This window comes from Magnolia sinica, chromosome 17 (assembly GCF_029962835.1).
Source record: "Magnolia sinica isolate HGM2019 chromosome 17, MsV1, whole genome shotgun sequence".
Classification (NCBI taxonomy): domain Eukaryota; kingdom Viridiplantae; phylum Streptophyta; class Magnoliopsida; order Magnoliales; family Magnoliaceae; genus Magnolia; species Magnolia sinica.
The window spans coordinates 35,996,373-36,014,870 of record NC_080589.1 but is presented as its reverse complement, the minus strand read 5'-3'; positions in this window follow the sequence as shown (position 1 = coordinate 36,014,870).

Here is an 18,498-nt window from a genome sequence, read left to right as displayed (position 1 = left end):
CATCATTTAATGTACTCTCTTTTATTATCAGGCTCTCTCTTCCTCTACCCTATGTGATTGGAAACCAACGGGCAATGTCTACAAAAGCTTAACACCGATAGACTACTAACCCCTCTCATCCACAGCTAGGAATGTGTAGGGGCTCAGAGGGGCCGTCGTGGTGTATGAGTTTTATCCACATTGTCTATTTATTTTTTCATATTATTTCAGGGTGCAAGCCCAAAAACTAGGAAAATACAAAGCTTAAGTGGACCACATCACAGGAAGCAGAGATGATAATGACACATGCTAGTGAAACTCTTATGGACCACTCTGAGATTTTTCTCTACTTGATTTTTGGATTCATGCCCCAAAGTATCTGTTAAAATGGATGGACGACATGGATATACAATACATGCATCTAGGTGGTCCCCACTGTCAAGGACTCACCATGTTGGGTGAGGTCTCAAAGACACTTAATCTGCTCTCAAAATAATTCATAAAGTGTCTCTGGTGTTGATCAAGTTCGTAATGCATTGACGTTGCAAAAATTTTGCAAGCCCCACGATGATATCATATACAAACCGTCCATCCATTTTTTTTTTATATCATTATTTTTTAAAAGATCATTTTAAGTATGAGCCCAAAAATGAGGCCGAGTAGACAGTGCGGATTGAATGCTTACCATTGAAAACTTCTTGGAGGCCGTAGAAGTTTTGGATCAAGCTAATATTTGGGGGCGCGGATTAGCTACTGACAGGTTGAGTAGCCAGACAGGCTACTGAAGTGAAGTCACCAAGTTCCGTGGGCCCCACCATGATGTATGTTTTGTATCCACACCTTCCATCCATTTGGAGAGATCATTTTAGGTCAATATCCAAAGAATGAGTTAAATCCAAAGCTCCAGTGGACCCCAGCACAAAAAACAGTGGGACAGTGACGCCCTCCATTAAAAACTTCTAAAGGCCACAAAAGTTTTAGATCAAGCTGATATTTATTGTTTTCCCTTATTTCATGTCTTTTTTAACTTTTGAACAGGTTGGATTTCAAATAGACATTATGGTGGGCCTTAGGATAGTTTCAACGGTGGGAATCACTCTCCCCACTGTTTTCTGTGGTGGGGTCCACTACAGATTTTTATCTGCCTTATTCTTTGGCTCATGCCCTAAAATGATATTTCAAAATGGATGGACGGTGTGGATACAACACACATCATAGTGGGGCCCACAGAACTTGGTGACGTCACTACGGCAGCCGACTGGCTACTTAACCTACCAGTATCATCGATTCAGGTCCATGTGATATTATGAACAGGTTGGATGGTAAATAAACATCATGGTGGGCCCTAGGAATGTTTTAATGGTGGGTGTTCAATGTTTACTGTTTTTTTGTGGTGTGGTCTCTTTGAGATTTAGATCTACCTCATTTTTAGGATCTTGCACTAAAATGATCTTTAAAAACTGAGGGACGGCACAGATATGTGACACATACATCATGGTGCGCCCACGTTTATGGAAACGTACACTTGCCCGTAGGTGTTACTACCTAATCCACTTTCTGTTAATATGGGAAACGTAAGATTTTTCTCGGAACCAACAATAGTCTGAGATACGCCCACCCTTCAAATTTTTAAGGGCCCCACTGTGACATTTTTTAGAAATCCACTTTGATCATTAGCTATATAATCCCATGTTAGGCTAGGACCAAAAAAATCAGGCTAATCAATGATTTAAGTTGGCCATACCAATTGAAACAATTGAGAGAGACTTCCACCCTTGATTTTTATAGGCCCTGTCATGATGAGAATATAAAATCCACTCCAACCATTAGCTCCCACACCAAAAATTAGGCCACAAACCTAAAAATTTGGCACATAAGTGATTAAAGTGAATCACACCAAGGGAAAGAGATTGGAGGATGAGCTTTCTACATACACATTTTTCAATTATGTGGTTCATGTGAGCCAGGGATGGGGCTGATTGTTTTGCACTAGGTCTAACTTGAGGTGGCTCACCTAATGATCGGGTGGATTTTACATAATACTACAGTGGGGCCCACTTAAGTAAGCAACTCTTTTTCATCTATTGAAATAACTTTTATATGGAAATTTTTACTAGCAGTAACTGTTCATTAAATGCGCAGCTAGTTGGACCAAAATGAAGCGTCCAACTAGTTGTGTGTGAGCATTTCTCATATATATATATATATATATATATATATAGATATATATATATATATATATATATAAACTATTTTCGGCGGATTTTTAAAAATTATGAAAAATCATTTTTTTCCAATGTATTTATGTTTTAATGGTTGAATTTGATGTGTTAATCATAGTAGAACATATCAATGTGCATTTAACATATTATTCAACTGATTTTATATTTATTTATTTTCAGATTAGTGACTTTATGTTTATAACTTCTTATTTTGGACAGGTTTTGGAGCTTTATAAGGTTTTGAACATAATTTCTTCTTTATTGATTAGATTCAGAAGTTCAAACTTATTTTATTAATCTATTTACATTAAGTTTTGAGATTTAAATTAATTAATTCATTCTCCTATAAAAACTTTATTTAAACTTAGAGAATCGAGTAGACTCTCACATGGGCCATATCTACTTAAGAAAATGTCTGGGTTTGGCCTTAACAAAGAAGTGATGATATTGGATGACAACATTATCAGAGGGTAGGTGGTAGTAGGCACCAAATGAAGTACAACTATTGTGACAGACTAATAACTGGTGGAATTACGCGACTCGAACAACATTTGACACATTGAAAGGGTCAAGTTACGTTTCGTTCATTAAGAGGAAGAACGTCGGCGAATGTTTGGCGCAAGGGGGTCTATACATGATGGAGTGTGACTGCATCTGCAAGTAGGGGGTGAGGATAGGTTGGGTGGATTACGACATATGTTTGGGAGTCGACGGGAGGCATCTTCACGTGATGCCCCTGTACATTTTGACGAAGAAGTAAATGAGCCCAGGAGACCCTCTATTGATACAATCTTGTTTAGGAAAAAATCAACTAAACAAAAGAAGATAAGACAAATGTGGAGTAGAACTTCCATTGAAAAGTTAGGTAGGATACTAGCAAAGTTATTTATACATGCCAACATACCTCCTAACATGGCTAATTCTCCATACTGACAGGTGGTAATTGATACAGCAACAGAATCAGGCGAAAAAATTAAAGCACCCACAACTAGGGAGATTTGGGGGAAATTGACAGATGCAGAGTATGCGGATGTGAAAGTATACGTAGCTACCTTTAAAACCATATGGCAAGCTAGAGGATGCACGATTATGTGCAATGGTTGGACTGACCCATCCAGATGCAACATGATCAACTTCATGGTGTACTGCTACTCTAAAACGGTGTACCATAAGTCAATTGATACCTCGGCTGAAACAATACAATGCTAACTATATGTTTTCCCTAATGGATAAAGTGGTGGATGAGATTGGAGAGGAGAATGTGGTGCAGATTGTGACAGATAACGAAGCAACATATAAGGCTGCATGACATAAGTTGATGATAAAGAGACCACATATATTTTGGTCACCATGTGCTGCCCATTATATTGATCTTGTATTGGAAGATATTGGGAAAAAGAAGAGTGTTAGGGAAATGGTCGAAAGGGTAAGACAAGTGACGACATTTATTCAGAACCATAATCAAGTCGACGCAATAATAAGGAAGTTCACGAAGGGACGCAAGTTGCTGAGGCCTGTGGCAACTAGATTCGCAACAAACTTTATAGCCTTAAAGAGTTTATACTAGCATAGGGGAGAGTTGAGAGAGATGTTCGCTTCCCGAGATTGACTCAACACAAAACATGGGAAGAAGACATCAGGGACACCAGTTGAAATTGTGAACACCATACGGGACAACAAATATTGGAAGAAGCTTAAGAGGATCCTAAAGGTGATGGAGCCTCTAATGATGGTACTCCATCTTGTTGAAACCAACGAAGCACCTACCATGGGCTTCCTTTACGATGTCATGGATAAGGTGAAGTTGGCAATTCAACGTGATTGTACAAGCTGGGAGTCTTATTGGAAGATGATGGACGAGATGGACAACACAACTCCATCATGATCTTCATGCAGCAGGTTACTACGTAAATCCTATGTACAAATATGTCCAATCATTTGTTGCGGATAATGAAGTTCATGTCGGGCTAAAGAATTTGATAAAGAGATTAGAGCCTGATTTAGATATGCAAATAAAGGCATTGAATGAATTAGATATATTTGGAAATCGCAATGTTAGCTTTGAAGATGCTCTTGCACAACATGCAATGTCTAGGTTGCAACCGGCCGAATGGAGGATGAATTTCAAAGAGAGTACGAAGGCTCTTCAAAAAATTATGGTTAAAGTTTTGATACAGACAACATATTCTTTTAGTTGCGAAAGGAATTGGAGTTGTTTTGCATTTATTCATTCAAAGAATATGAATAGATTGCAGATTAGGATGTTGGATAGAATTGTCTTCATGCACTACAACATGAGGCTAAGAATGCGACGCCATTATAGGAGCATTATTGGCGCCGGTGACACAGACTATTGTCTAATAAACTTGGATAATATTTACGATAAGGATGACCTGCTTCTACCTTAGTTGGAAGTAAGGGAAAAACAGATTGAAGAGGATAGTGAAGAATTGGAAGTTGATGACTCAATAATACGCACGACGCAACAAGAGAGTCGTGCAACTATGTTGGACCCAAAAAGAGGAGTAACTTTCATGCAAAGTCCGGCTTAAGTTCAACGGAAGAGTATGAGCAGTGGTAGCAGCGAGACTGAGTTGGATGATCATGCTGGTGATGGTGATGGCCCCCCTGATGCTAGCACTTCTGGTTTTGCTCAACACACCATACAACTGTCTACAGATCGCGGGCCAATAAACATTGACAAGGTACACGAGGTCGAACTTATGAGTGTACTGAGTCACGATACAACCAGCATGAGGAGGCTATGTCTAATGATGCACTAGGAGCTCCAGAGCATCAACAGGCCCATGGTCCCGGGCATTATGATGGATATTCTTATGGCCAATGTGATTATGGTTATATTAAGCCTGTTCCATCACATTCATGCTAGAGTAGTCATCCTTATCCATATCCATATGATTATAGATATCTAGATCCAAATCCAAGTTACTCATCACAACACATTCTCAATTGCAAGATTCTCAACAGGCTAAGTACGGGCACCAATATGGCTATTTGACAGGCACTGGTGGGGTCGAAGTCATTGCCTAGTCAGGATTAGTCATCCTCTGGTTTCGTTGACTTGGTATTTCCCTCTGACACTGGATATTATGGATATGTAGCACCTATTCCACAGCCGTAGCCTGACGATGATGATGACGTGGAGGTGGAGGTGGAGCAACCACAACAAAGCAGACTTTCATTTTGGTGGTGAGTGGTGGTGACTCGTGAATTTTATTATAGTAACTGTAAGTATATATTTTTATCAAGGTAAGCATTGTTATATAACCATTAGTCCATTACCCACACATTCACTAAGCAAGCACACACTTGACACTACCAAACTTGTACTTAAAAGAACTCCCTGACAACCAATCAAGTAATCCTTAATCAAGTTGCAGAGGAGTATATTAGACACTACTATTTTTTTAAAATTATATATTCTTGACTTGAGGATGACAAGACATGAATCACAGGATATGAGGAGAAGTCTCTGACATGTTGAAGACTTTAAAATAGAATGAACATTGTAATTTATGCAAGTCTGGAGACTTCACTCCTTGGGTATGTTAATAACTTTATATAGAATAAATTATGAAAAATAATTGCAAATACCTACACATGTAAGATATTTTGATATTATATTCATTCTAATATATCTATCATTGATATTAGATAGAAAATTAAATATATGAGTTTTGTAGTCAATTATAGGTTGTCAAGTTCATAAATTCATCGGAAAGCCCGATACAACTTCTCTCGAAAGAGTGGACACTATCATAAACATGTTCCAAATTATAAATGAATGCATATTTGGATTATTTAGAATATTCTAGATTTAATTGATATTTTTTCAAATTTTTCTGACAAAAAAATTTCGACCGTTACAGGCTCTATATTGGCCAATATGGGGCGTATCCGTATCGGTAACAGTAGAGACCGTTACGCCCACTGTTACCGCAATGGTATACCTTTGTTAATATAGAATAAATTATGAAAAATAATTGCAAACACCTACACATGTGAGATATTTTCATATTACATTCATTTTAATATATCTATCATTGATATTAGATAGTTAGAAAATTAAATATATGAGTTTTGTAGTCAATTCCAGGTTGTTAGGTTCATAAATTCATCAGACAGCCCAATACAACTTTCTCACCAAAGAGTGGACCGTTACACCACATAAACATGTTCAAAATTATAAATGAATGCATATTTGGAATATTGAGAATTTTCCGGATTTAATGGATATTTTTTCAGATTTTTTGACACAAAAAAAAAAAAAAAAAAAGACCGTTACAGAGCCCATATCGGCTTATACGGGCCGTAACCATATCGGTAACCGTGGGGACCGTTATGCCCACCGTTACCACAACAATACACCTTGTTTGCCATTGCCAATTGCAAGCCAAGCTACCTGAACTCCTTGAACTTTTTTCTCTTTCCCCTTCCGCTTGCAAGGGAGAATTCTCAGTTCTCGTCAAATTCCCGTGGTCCAAGTTAAATTAAGATTTGAAGCTAGGATGCAAGGCTACAAGGAGAGGAAGATGAAGGAGATGGAATTTGAGGGTAAAAAGATGAAGAAGAGTAGATTAAGGTGAGAATGGCTAACCTGACCCAAGGTTGCAATTCATGGTGATACTCGCCTTTGATTGTGAGATAATTCCAAGGGAAGCTTCAATTCATCTTGAAATGAGAAGGCTTTGTACCATAAAAGCATTAGTTGAACAACACATTGTATTCCATTACTTTGTTTTACTGGTATGAAGAGGGTATGTTGAATTACAAAATTAACTTTAGCTAAAAGAAATACAATTAAGAAACGTGACTCCTATTGCAATCCTTGTTTAGAATAGGTCAGTAATGTTACCTGCTGCCTTTTTTGAGGTCTTGTTTTCATGATATTTGTGGTTCTATACTTTCTAGAGTATAAATTAAGGCTATGAGTAGCATTCTTATAAATGTTACCCACTGTTACTTGATTCTGACCCTATGGATCTCGTGGGTACCAGGATGGGGCACTACGGCCTGCTGAGCTCGATGATCTCTTTTCAACTGCACCTGAGAGGTGAAATTTTCATTTCATTTTGAAAAAAAAAAAATCTATAGCCTGTCAGTATTTTAAATCTATTTTTTCATCCTTTTATAGCATTAGGAGGTTCATTTCTTGATCAAAACAACAAACACGGCATTTAACTTTCACGTAGTTGTTACCTGATCCTTTTCATATTGGAAAAATCTATTTTTTTAAGGATAAAATTATTTTATTAATGATGCCGCTAGGATAAAGGCCAAAGCACAGAAGAATACAACCCCAACTCTTTACACCTGGAAAAAAGACAATTTTACAATCCTCCACCTTCTTTCCCCTGGCTGTCCATTCCAAAATGTTGGAATCTATTGTATCTGATATTGGATGAATTTATTGTAGCTGATATTGGATAATGTGGATATGAATTGGAAATCAGTTCCTTTTGGGACACAATGGATGCTAAATTAATGATCTTTCTCGTAAGTCATGAGAACATAGTAGCTAGGATGTGGATATTTCTTTGTGATAGCTTTTGGTTATGTAATCACATTGATTTTTGTGATTTCTTGGATTTAATGTTTCCTGGCTCCTGGTGGCAACTGCTCTGCTCCTACTGAAGCCATGCATACTCTGGTATTGCTCATGCACATGGAATTGTACAACTTCTAAAATGGATATCAGCATAATAGCTAAACAAAATGTTACTTGGGACCAATCCTGCAGCTGTAACCATGACTTATTTGAATTAGCTCTCTAGAACCGTTTATGCAGTTATATACAGTGACATATAACTCAGGTGCCAGTGCTACATGTTGAGCCCGATTTTTCCATGCATCATTACTGCCATTGTATGCCTCAGGTTTAATGCAATGTAAAGTACATAATCCTTTGAATCTTTGACCAAGGTGCGTTATTGAAAAAGGGGAAAAAATGGAATTCTGATTTTCTGAAACATGTACTTGATATCTGATTTTGATGTTGACCTGAGCATTGAGTAATGCAACCTGCTAAGCATGAGTACCATGATTGCTATATATCTAAGCTTTGGCTTTTTTATATCTTAAAATATTCAGCCAGTTGCCATAAAATTGACAAAAACTTGGTGCAAAAGGTGTGTATCATGCAGAAGGATTTATGGTCTGGATTGTTACTTAGATATCAGCTTATAATATGCCGTTTGGATTTGGATTGTGGAGTTTCGGCACTGCCATATTCGCCTTTATATCAGAGTGTGACTATATGCATCAACCTAGCCATTGTTGAAGATGACCGAGCTGTGCTTCAGGGGAGCCCCACTTTTTAGATGTCCTAGCCTACAAGTAGGCTGGTCAATTCATCAGATTGGCACATATACATTGAATCTGGACTCTTGTGAAATCTTCCAAAGCTTCTATTGTTGTCCATGTGTCCAGCTTAATGTGTTGACCTGCTTGATTTTCGGCATGGACATCTGCATAGTGGCACCCACTTGATACACCTGCTCGGATGTCTACTTGGCACGTATGTGGAGGTGTTTTGGCTTAGCAAAGGTCTGGGTTGTTACTCTGTTGATCACATATTTTGGATGTTCATGCTGACCGATTGAGTATTTGATTGAATATGCTTTGAGGTGACATTATGATGGTTTCTTGCATTATCAGCGTTGAGGTTGATTTTACAATTGAAGTTCCTTATGCTCTTTATGCTGTTGAAGTGTATTTGATGTGTCGCTGGTAGGGTATTTCATATTCCCAAGGGCTGATTGTAGGCCATGAACCAATTGCTAATTTCCAGAACAAAAGGGCATGCTACACATCCTAGAATAGTACTCCATACTCTTGTTGCACTATACAGGCATTGGCATGTTGTACGATACTCAGCTATGGACCTATGGTACTTCTCTTGCTGAGGGTTTTGTTGAATTTATTTTATTTGAAAATAAATGGCTGAGATTAGAGGAGATGAAGGGCCAACATATTGACAGCTTCAGGGTTACGTTAAGCGGCTTTGCATCCTCCTTATGGGTTTGCGTTTAGAATGTCTTATTCTATTTTATTGTGAGAGTGGGGTTGTATTCTCACATGTGTACTCTAATCAATGTTTTCCATATTGTTATTGCGTAATGTATCACACACTTGGGATATGGATACATATAGGTTATTACATATCGGATATAATGGTTGTATCACGTAATTAATCCTTATTGTTGTTGGGAAACATGGCGAAACATTGAGAAATTGGTCGAAATTTCCAATTAAACTTCAAGGATTGTTAAAAAGATACCAATACACATTTAGAAATTTAAAAAAAATCACAAAAAACAAGTGCATATAATATGTTTCCTTTTCTATAGGGTCCTAATCTATATTTTGTTTGACTGAAGTGATGCAACTTATTTAAAACCAATTTATAAATTTATAAATGCAAGAAGACATGTATGGAAACACAAGCATTAGATTCAAAAGTAAAAGAAGTAGAAAATTAGAAATATACCCATGGATATTGAAAAAAATATATTTTTAACATTTTTTTAATTAAAAATGATTTTTTTTCTGAAAAATCCCCAAATTTTCAAGAATGTGTAGATCAGGTTATATACATGTTTGATTTCATGTTTGGACACCTAGATTGTAGGCCGATTTGGGAAAAAAAATGGGAAAGTTCGATTTTTCACTAAATTTCTCCAATTCGTCCCATCTCCCCCAAATTTCAAAATCAAAGATTCAAATCCATAATTTTTCATGTAAACCATGAAGAATCATAGGTTTCTTACCATTTGAAACCATTTACATCATAATGAAAAAAAAAAAAAAAGGAATCAAAACTAAAAAATACGCACCTTTTAGAATCTAGCCCCAAGAAGCTTCAAATCGTGATTTCAAAGAAATTTTGAAGATTTTCTTCCAACAAACTAGGGTAAACTGGTCGAAATCAACTTACAATGTACTAGGAAGAATTTTTATTTTTATTTTTTCTTGCAAAAAAAAAAATAATAATTGATTTTTGTGATTTTTAAAAAAAATGATTTTCTAGGCAAAACAGTGTCGGTTTCCGCACTCGATGTTGATATATTGCATGATACATTAAGAATTTATAGTGCGGGGAGTGAAGGTATCACACGGTATATTGCACGATACCATGAAAATGGGTATTAAAGCTGAGATTGATGTTGTTTGTATCGTTATCGCATAATGTATCACTCCCTTTGATATCGGTTATGTATCACATAATGTATTGCACCTTGATAGATAATCTTTAAAAGAGGAATATGATTATTCTGAATGTTTGTGTAATGTGTCTAAAAGATGCAGAATTGGTAGATCATCTATTTATGCATTGTTCTTTTGCTAGTGCAATTTGGGAATGTTTTTTGAAGTCTTTCAAGATAGCATGGGTATTGTCGGATTCCATTGCTTAGTTTTTCTTTATGTGGCAGGATGGTGTATTCGGCAAAAGGCTAAAAAAAAGTGTGGCGATTGTGCTTGCTTGCGGGGATTTGGTTCTTATTGTTAGAAAGGAACAATCGATGCTTTCGGAATCAGGCGAGGCTAGGTTTGGAAGTATTTAATAGGGCTAAATCAAATGTAATGGAATGGGCGATAGTGTCAAAGGTGGTAGAGAAAGCCTTGGTTAGTTGGCTTGAGTTGTAATTTTGGCTTCGCTTGTGTAATTTTGTAAATAGTGGCTTCGCCCTTTTATAAGTAAAATGTTTTCAAGTAAAAGAAAAATGTATCGCACCCTTGGGATATGGATACATATCGGTTATCGCATGGGATATATCAGCTGTATTCGGTAATTTATCACTGTTGTTGGAAAACATGGGGAAACATTGAGAAATTGGTCAAAATTTTCGATGAAACTCCAATGATTGTTAAAAAAGCCACCAATACACAAAAAAAAAAAAAAAAAAAAAAAAAAAAATCACAAAAAACAGGTGCACATAATGGTTTTTGTTGATGCAGAATCTGGTTAGCCTTCCCTGGACCTTTAAACACCTGCATAAGGAACAGACAAAGGAGACTCTGGCTAATATAGGGGACCCTCTAATGCCTAAATCAGGTAGGGAATCTGGGTGTGGTCGTAAAAAGGGTTTTAAGGTAGAGATTAGAGTTGGGCAATCTTGACCCGATCGATAGATCTAACCAGATCCGAACCGATCCGATAGCTTGGATCGGTGCGGATCGAGTAGGGTAGTCCAGATCCGAAAGCGTTCGGGTCGAGTTCGGATCCATACCTACCCGGACCGATCCGATCCGATTGGATCCGATTCGACCCGATCCGGAGCGGATGAACCACATACATTTTCAGTGGGCCCTATAGAGTTTACTCAGTACCAGATTTGCTGGTGTACCACACACCAGCTATATAGCTGCTGTAGGTATGTGTCGTGTGCGAAGAGAGTACTGCCGGACGGATTGGCTACTCCCCCTGACACCAGCCCCGTGGCTGGTGGTCGGTGCTCTGTGGGCCCCACCATGATGTATGTGTTTCATCCATTCCGTTCATCCATTTTATAGATCATTTAGGGCTTTATATTAAAAAAAAAATGATAGTGATATAAATCTCAGGTGGACCACACCACAGGAAAACAATAATGATTGGATATCCACCATTATAATCCTCCTAAGGCCCACTGTACTATTTATTTGACATCTAATCTGTTGATTAGGTCATAAGGACCCAGATGAAGGGAAACAATAAATATTAGCTTGATAAAAAAACTTTTATGGCCTATAAAACGTTTTTAATGGTCAACATTCATTCAACATTTTTTCCTATAATGTGGTCCACTTGAGATTTCGATATACCTCTTTTTTTTTCTCATAACATAAAATGATCTATAGAAATAGATGGAGGGCATGGATGAAACACATACATCATGGTGGGGCCCACAGAGCACCGACGACTGGTGGCAAGGGAGTAGCCAGTCCGTTTCCAGTACAGTTGTACTGGCGTCTGGCCTCCTCAAGCTCCGAGTTGTACGAACGGTTCAAAGGAGATCAAAGTTATATGGGCCCCACAGTGATGTATTTATTATATCTACACCGTTCATATATTTTTAGAGATCATTATAGAGCATTATTCAAAAAATGAATAATATCCAAAGATCATCTGGGCCACACTATAAATAGCAGCAGAGAATGATTTTCACTGTTAAACCATTCGTGTGGTCCACTTGATAGTTAGATCTGTCTTATTCTTCGTCTCAAGTCTTAAGACGAGTTTGCCAAATGGATGAATGGTTTGGATATAACACATACCCTATGATCAGACCTACACAACTCGCTAACGTGGATTAAGAATTCACTCTGTGCAAGCCGTGCTTGCGTGAAAGGCAAGTAATTGTGATTTCGTTTTCAGAGCCATGTGGGGCCCACATTGATGTATATATTTTATCTAAGCCGTTCATCCATTTGACATATTATTTTAGGCATTGAGCATAAAAAGTCGGTATATTAAAGGTGGAAGTAGACCACACCACATGAAACAGTTTGATTAAATTCATACTATCCGAATCGTACCCATCCCGATCCGACTTGGTTTTCCTGATCGAGTCGGACTCGATTCGGGTCAGGCCAACCATGCATCAGATCAGTCCGAATCAGGTGACCCGGATCCGGTCTCGGATCGGATCGAGTTCGGGTCAAGCCATTGGGATTTCAGATCGAATTGAGTTGGACCTAATCCGATCCGATCTGGACCGATGCCCAGCTCTAGTAGAGATTGTGCGTACCTTTCACCATTAGGGATGCCCTTATTTATAGGTAGGAGAGAGTAGTGGAGTGGAAGGCGGTCTCCCTATTCGGTAGGTGCGTATTGTAGAAGGACTCGGATCCCGTATGTGTCATGAAGATCTCTCGAGATCCTCGGCTAAGATCTCGAGCAGATCCGTGTTGCGATTGCCTTCCTAGATCCTTGGCTGGGATTTCGGGTGGATACCATTGGGAACAGGTCAAAACTAATAGAGGAGGGATTATGCCGACCTGGATGTCATGTCGAGTTCCCTTTGGTAACGGGCATATTAACGAGTTTTCCGACCTGCTCTTGAGGACGGTCGCGAGATTGAGTCCGATTTGGTTTCCTGCTCGGGAGTGGTGTCTTTAGTAGTTTTTGTAACTGGCCAACCTTGCTGAGTGCATGGGGTTCCGACCTGACCTTATCTTTATTGGACGATCTATTTTTCCCATGGCAGTAAGCCCCCTTACTTCTGAGTTCACGAAGTGGGCTTAGAAAGTAGGTCAGTCTAGTTTAAGTTGGACCATCTTGCGTCAGGGATGTTAGATTTTCCTGCCATTAATGTAGAGTGAGGCGGCGTGCACTGGAATCGGGGTGTATCTACAATCATGATTCACAGTGCTCGAGGTCACGTGCGCTGTCAAGGCGCCTGTTCGGCGTTCAAAGTATGGGGCGCTGACGCGTGGCCTGTCCTCGGTCGTGGAGCTGTGCATTGAATGGTAGCGCTCCACGTGTCCGAGCGGGAGTGTTGATGAGTCGTTTTCGGATGCACATTAAATGCGAGCATTGAGTGCTCGCACGAGCAGGCCTGCTATAAAAGGGGGTGCCCTAGCATCGTCCAGGCAACGGAGGACACTAGTGGGTCTTCATCAGAGGCAGAGGAGAAAGGACCAATAGGGTCCATGTTGACGGAGGCCGACCTGGTGCGGATTAGGTTGGGGTATCACGTTCCAGACTCTGTGATACTCTGAGCTCCCGCACCAGGCAAGCTCCCAAATGAACCCCAAGACAACGAGGTGGCCATCTACCAGGTCACCCTCCAATGTGGGTTGAGGCTTCCTCTGCAAAGCATATTGAGGAAAGTCCTCGCGTATCTGGGGTTAGCTCCTGGGCAGCTGATCCCTAATGCGTGGAGGGCATTGGTGGGGTTATTCATTCTCTGGTCTGAGCTCGACCAACCTGAGCTGACCATGAATGAGTTTCTCCACCTGTATCAGGTGAAATCCAATCCCTTTCACGAGGGTTGGTACTACTTTGCTGCTTGGCCGAAGATTGGCAAGGTCGTAATCACATACGCCCTGACCTCAAATAAGAATTTGAAGAGCAAGTGGTTCTGGGCGTCGGGGGGTTGGGAGGCTCCAGGAACTTCCAAGTTGCATTCTTGGGTTCCGACCTCATTCGCTAAGCCAAGCCGGTATATTCGAACTGCTTTTCCTTGATTTATTTTGTTTTTTCCATCTCTAACTGTGGTCGTCCTTGGCAGTTCTGCCTAAGTATCTTGCTGGAGTGAGTGGGGAGGAGCGTGCTCGGATCGCCAAAGCGAGGTTGGTAGACGCCGAGCTGAGATCTTGGAGGCATCTGATCATGCCCAAGCTGCTGCTCAAATCAGGTCTTGCTTTATTCCTGACAGGTACATCTTTTCAGGAGATAGTTGAAGATTCTTTTCGCCCTTATGCGTTTTACTGACTACTACTTTTTGTCATGTAGAGATTCCCAAGCAGAACCAATCTAAGTGAAAGGTTCCCTCTACGATTGAGCTGACCTTGAAGAAGCAAAGGCATGCTCCGAGGAAGAAGGCGACTGTTGACTCAGCCACTGTTTCTACTGCTGCTCCTCCATACTAACTAATGGTCTCCGGAGGTGTCGGGGTCGTCGTAGGGGCGGCCTCTACTGATGAGGCCCAGTCCCCTGAGGTGCAGGCGACCTCTAGCTGTGAGGTCTAGCCTTCGTCACCTCAGCTGGGTAGTTCGGCTGGGAGCCAAGGTGGCGAAGCCCGGGGGCCCTTCAAGTTGGCCACTGCTGCGACAGAGGGCCTCATGCCCTGGATAGCTCAGCATGTCCTTAATGCCGAGTTCACCAGGGTGATGGATATGGCTCTAGAGGTTGGGCCATTTTGGGGCTCTCTTCTACATGTTAAGTTGTTTTCGCCGTAATGGTTGTGTTTCTTTATTTAATAATTTTTTGTGCCTTCTAATTGTGGGTTTGCTTTCAGTTTGCTCCTTCACTCGTGAATGTTTGTCGTAAGATATTGCGCAGCAAGATAGAGTGTAAGGAGGTGCGAGGTATGCACAAGCTGTCACTCCTAAACAAATATTCGTCTAAAATCAAATACTCACTGCTAGCTCCTGACGAACTCTCTAACAACAATGCGTACACAACTCTAAAATCTGGATACTCAAAATAATCTTCTTTGATGCGCTCGAGGCCCGTGACTTCGAGACTTATGGAATTGAGTAACGCGACTCAACGACTCAACGCATTGGTAGGCTTATTCTCTATACCGGCCTTGTGCCTAAGCACAAAAGTGTACTCTTGAATGAATTGAACCCACATGGCGTGCCTATAGTTTAATTTCTTCTGAGTGTTCAGATATCTCAAGGCCTCGTGATCTGAGAATAAGACGAATTCTTGCGGCAATAGGTAATGACGCCAATTGCGCAGTGATTGCACTACCGCATAAAACTCTGTCATAGGTGGAATATTTTTGTTTCGCCTTATTCAGTTTCTCACTAAAAAAGGTGACAGGGTGCCCTTCCTGACTACGTACTCCTCCTATGCCGACTCTTGACGCGTCACATGCGACTTCAAAAGCTTTTGAAAAATCCAGAAGTCGCGTGACTGGAGCTTTGGTCATCTTAACCTTTATCTCCTTAAAGGCCTTCGAGGCTGCCTTGGTCCATTAAAACTCTCCCCTTCTATTGCAATTCGTGATGGGAGCCATAATGGAATTGAAACCTCGAATGAACCGCCTATAGAAGGTAGCTAAGGCGTGAAAGTTGCCCACCTCATGAATATTACAGGGTTTAGGCCAATTGACGATGGCCTTGACCTTCTCGGGATCTGCCGATACGCCCTCAGTTAACACAATAAAACCTAAAAAGATAACACTACTAGACAAAAACGCACACTTCTTTAAGTTGGCGTACAATTTCTTGACTCTAATGATCTTATAAACCTGCCTCAAATGGTTGAGGTGTTGTTTCTTGGTCACGCTATAAATAAAGATATCATCAAAGTATACAACCAGGAACTTCCCCATGAAGGGCCTCAACACTTGGGTCATCATACGCATGAAGGTGCTTGGGGCGTTAGTCAGCTTAAAAGGCATAAATAGCCACTCATATAGCCCATCCTTCGTCTTGAAGGCCGTCTTCCACTCATCACCAGGGCGTACATGTATTTGGTGATAACCACTTTTGAGGTCAATTTCGAGAAAATAGTAGTATTGGCCATCATATCCAACATGTCATCAAGATGCAGTATGGGAAACCGATACTTGACTGTGATTTTGTTGATGGCCCTACTATCAACACACATCCTCCATGTGTCATCCTTCTTAGGTGTAGGAAGGGCGGGCACGACACACAGGCTCATGCTCTCTCGAATGAAACCCTTTTCTAGAAGCTCATCAATCTGCCTCTTCAATTCTGCATGCTCCTTTGGGTTCATTCTATAACGAGGGAGGTTTGGTGAGTTGCCTCATGGACTAAATCAATGGTATGTTGTATATCCCTCATAGGGGGAAGCTCATTCGGTAGATCATCAGGAAAGACATCACGAAACTCATGCACTACCTGAATGGCCTTAGTGAGTAACTATACACTAGCCTCCGATATACTTTCCCTAGTCACAAGGGCATATACCATCGAGTCCTCTCAGTTTCTCACTCAAAGTCTTTAGCATTCAAAATATGGAGAGACTTGAACTTAGACTTCAACTCCTTCAATTCTTTTGAACTGCTCACATCACTCTGCGTGGTGAACTCCTTTCCAGTAGTGTTCTTAGGTGGAAGTGGATTTAACTTGACTTTCTTGCCCTCAAACCATAATGTACACACATTCGAACGACAAAATATGGTGACATCCCTGTCATAGAGCCAAGGTCTACCTAGAATGATATGGCCCACATCTATGGGAACAACATCACACCAAAGTGTGTCTTTATAAGATCCAAACTGAATAGGAACAAGACAACGGTGCGAGACTGGAATGAAAGTTTTATCAACCCAGGACACTCTATAGGGTTAAGGATGGGCTTCAAGCTTCAAGCCTAAACGGTCCACAGTGCTAGTTGATGCCACATTGGCATAACTACCACTATCCACGATCATCTTACAACTCTTTTCCCCACATTTTGCATAAGTATAGAAGATCATGTTGCGGCACCATTCGTCAGTGTTCTTGGCTTGAGCAAGGGCGCAACGCATGGGGTTGTAAACTCTTGCGCTCCCTCTTCCTCGTCACTAGGGGTTTCTACTGGCTCATATTCTTCCTCTTCGTCATCACTCTCTGGGGGCACTACTTCTATTTGTCCATTAGTAAGGAGCACCTTGGTGCCCTCTCTCATGCCGCACTGGTGGGCAAAGTGACCAAACCCTTGACACCTAAAACACCTAATTGCTCCACTCTTACGTGAGCTAGACTTGATAACTTTTTTACCCTTATCATCCTTGGGCCTGTGCTGAAAATTACTGGAAGGTTTGCTTTAGTATCCAGTGTTAGGCTTAGCCCCAGAAGGGTTGGCCTTAGTGCCAGAATCGTGAAACTCAAATCGCCTTCCCACAGATGCTTTGAGGTATTGTTCAACCTCCAACACTACTTGATACAATTGTTCAATAGTGTCTACGTCTTTGGCAAGCAATTCTCTTCTAATGTCAGTATGGAGGCCCATTTTAAATCGAGCAAGGTTGAGTACGGGATCTTCATCAACTTCACACTTGGTCAAGTACTCTTTGAACATCTCAATGTATTCCGCCACACTCATGGAACCTTGTCAAAGAGACTGTCATTCCTCAATCAACCGTAAGCGATAAGAGAAAGAGAGGTACTTCTCCTTAAGTGTTTCTTTCAGTTTTCCCCAATTAACCATTGGGAGCTCCCTCGCTCTTTCTTTCTTTTGCTCTACGGTATCCCAAAACCTTTTTGCTTGACCCACAAGCTTCATCTTCGCGAATCGGACTCGACGAACATCTAACATGTCATACCACTCAAAATAGTGGTCCATATCCGCCAGCCAGTCTAAAAAGGCTTTAGGGTCCAAGTAGCCATCAAACGTAGGGGCATCTACTCTAACTCCCTTGAGGAGTTGCGCATCTAAGTCATATTATTCATGATGTCCCTCGCGGGGTGGGTGCACGGGTGTGCATACATGACCAATTCCTTGGCCACCTCCATTCCTTGGTCTAACCTCCTAACCACCTGCCTGAGATTAAGCATCTTCCCCAATGGTGGGATTTGCCCCGGCGGAGGTCTCTAATTGGGTAACGCGCACATTAAACTGCTCAAATCGTTGGTCCATACATTGTTCCAAGCGCTTATCCAAAGA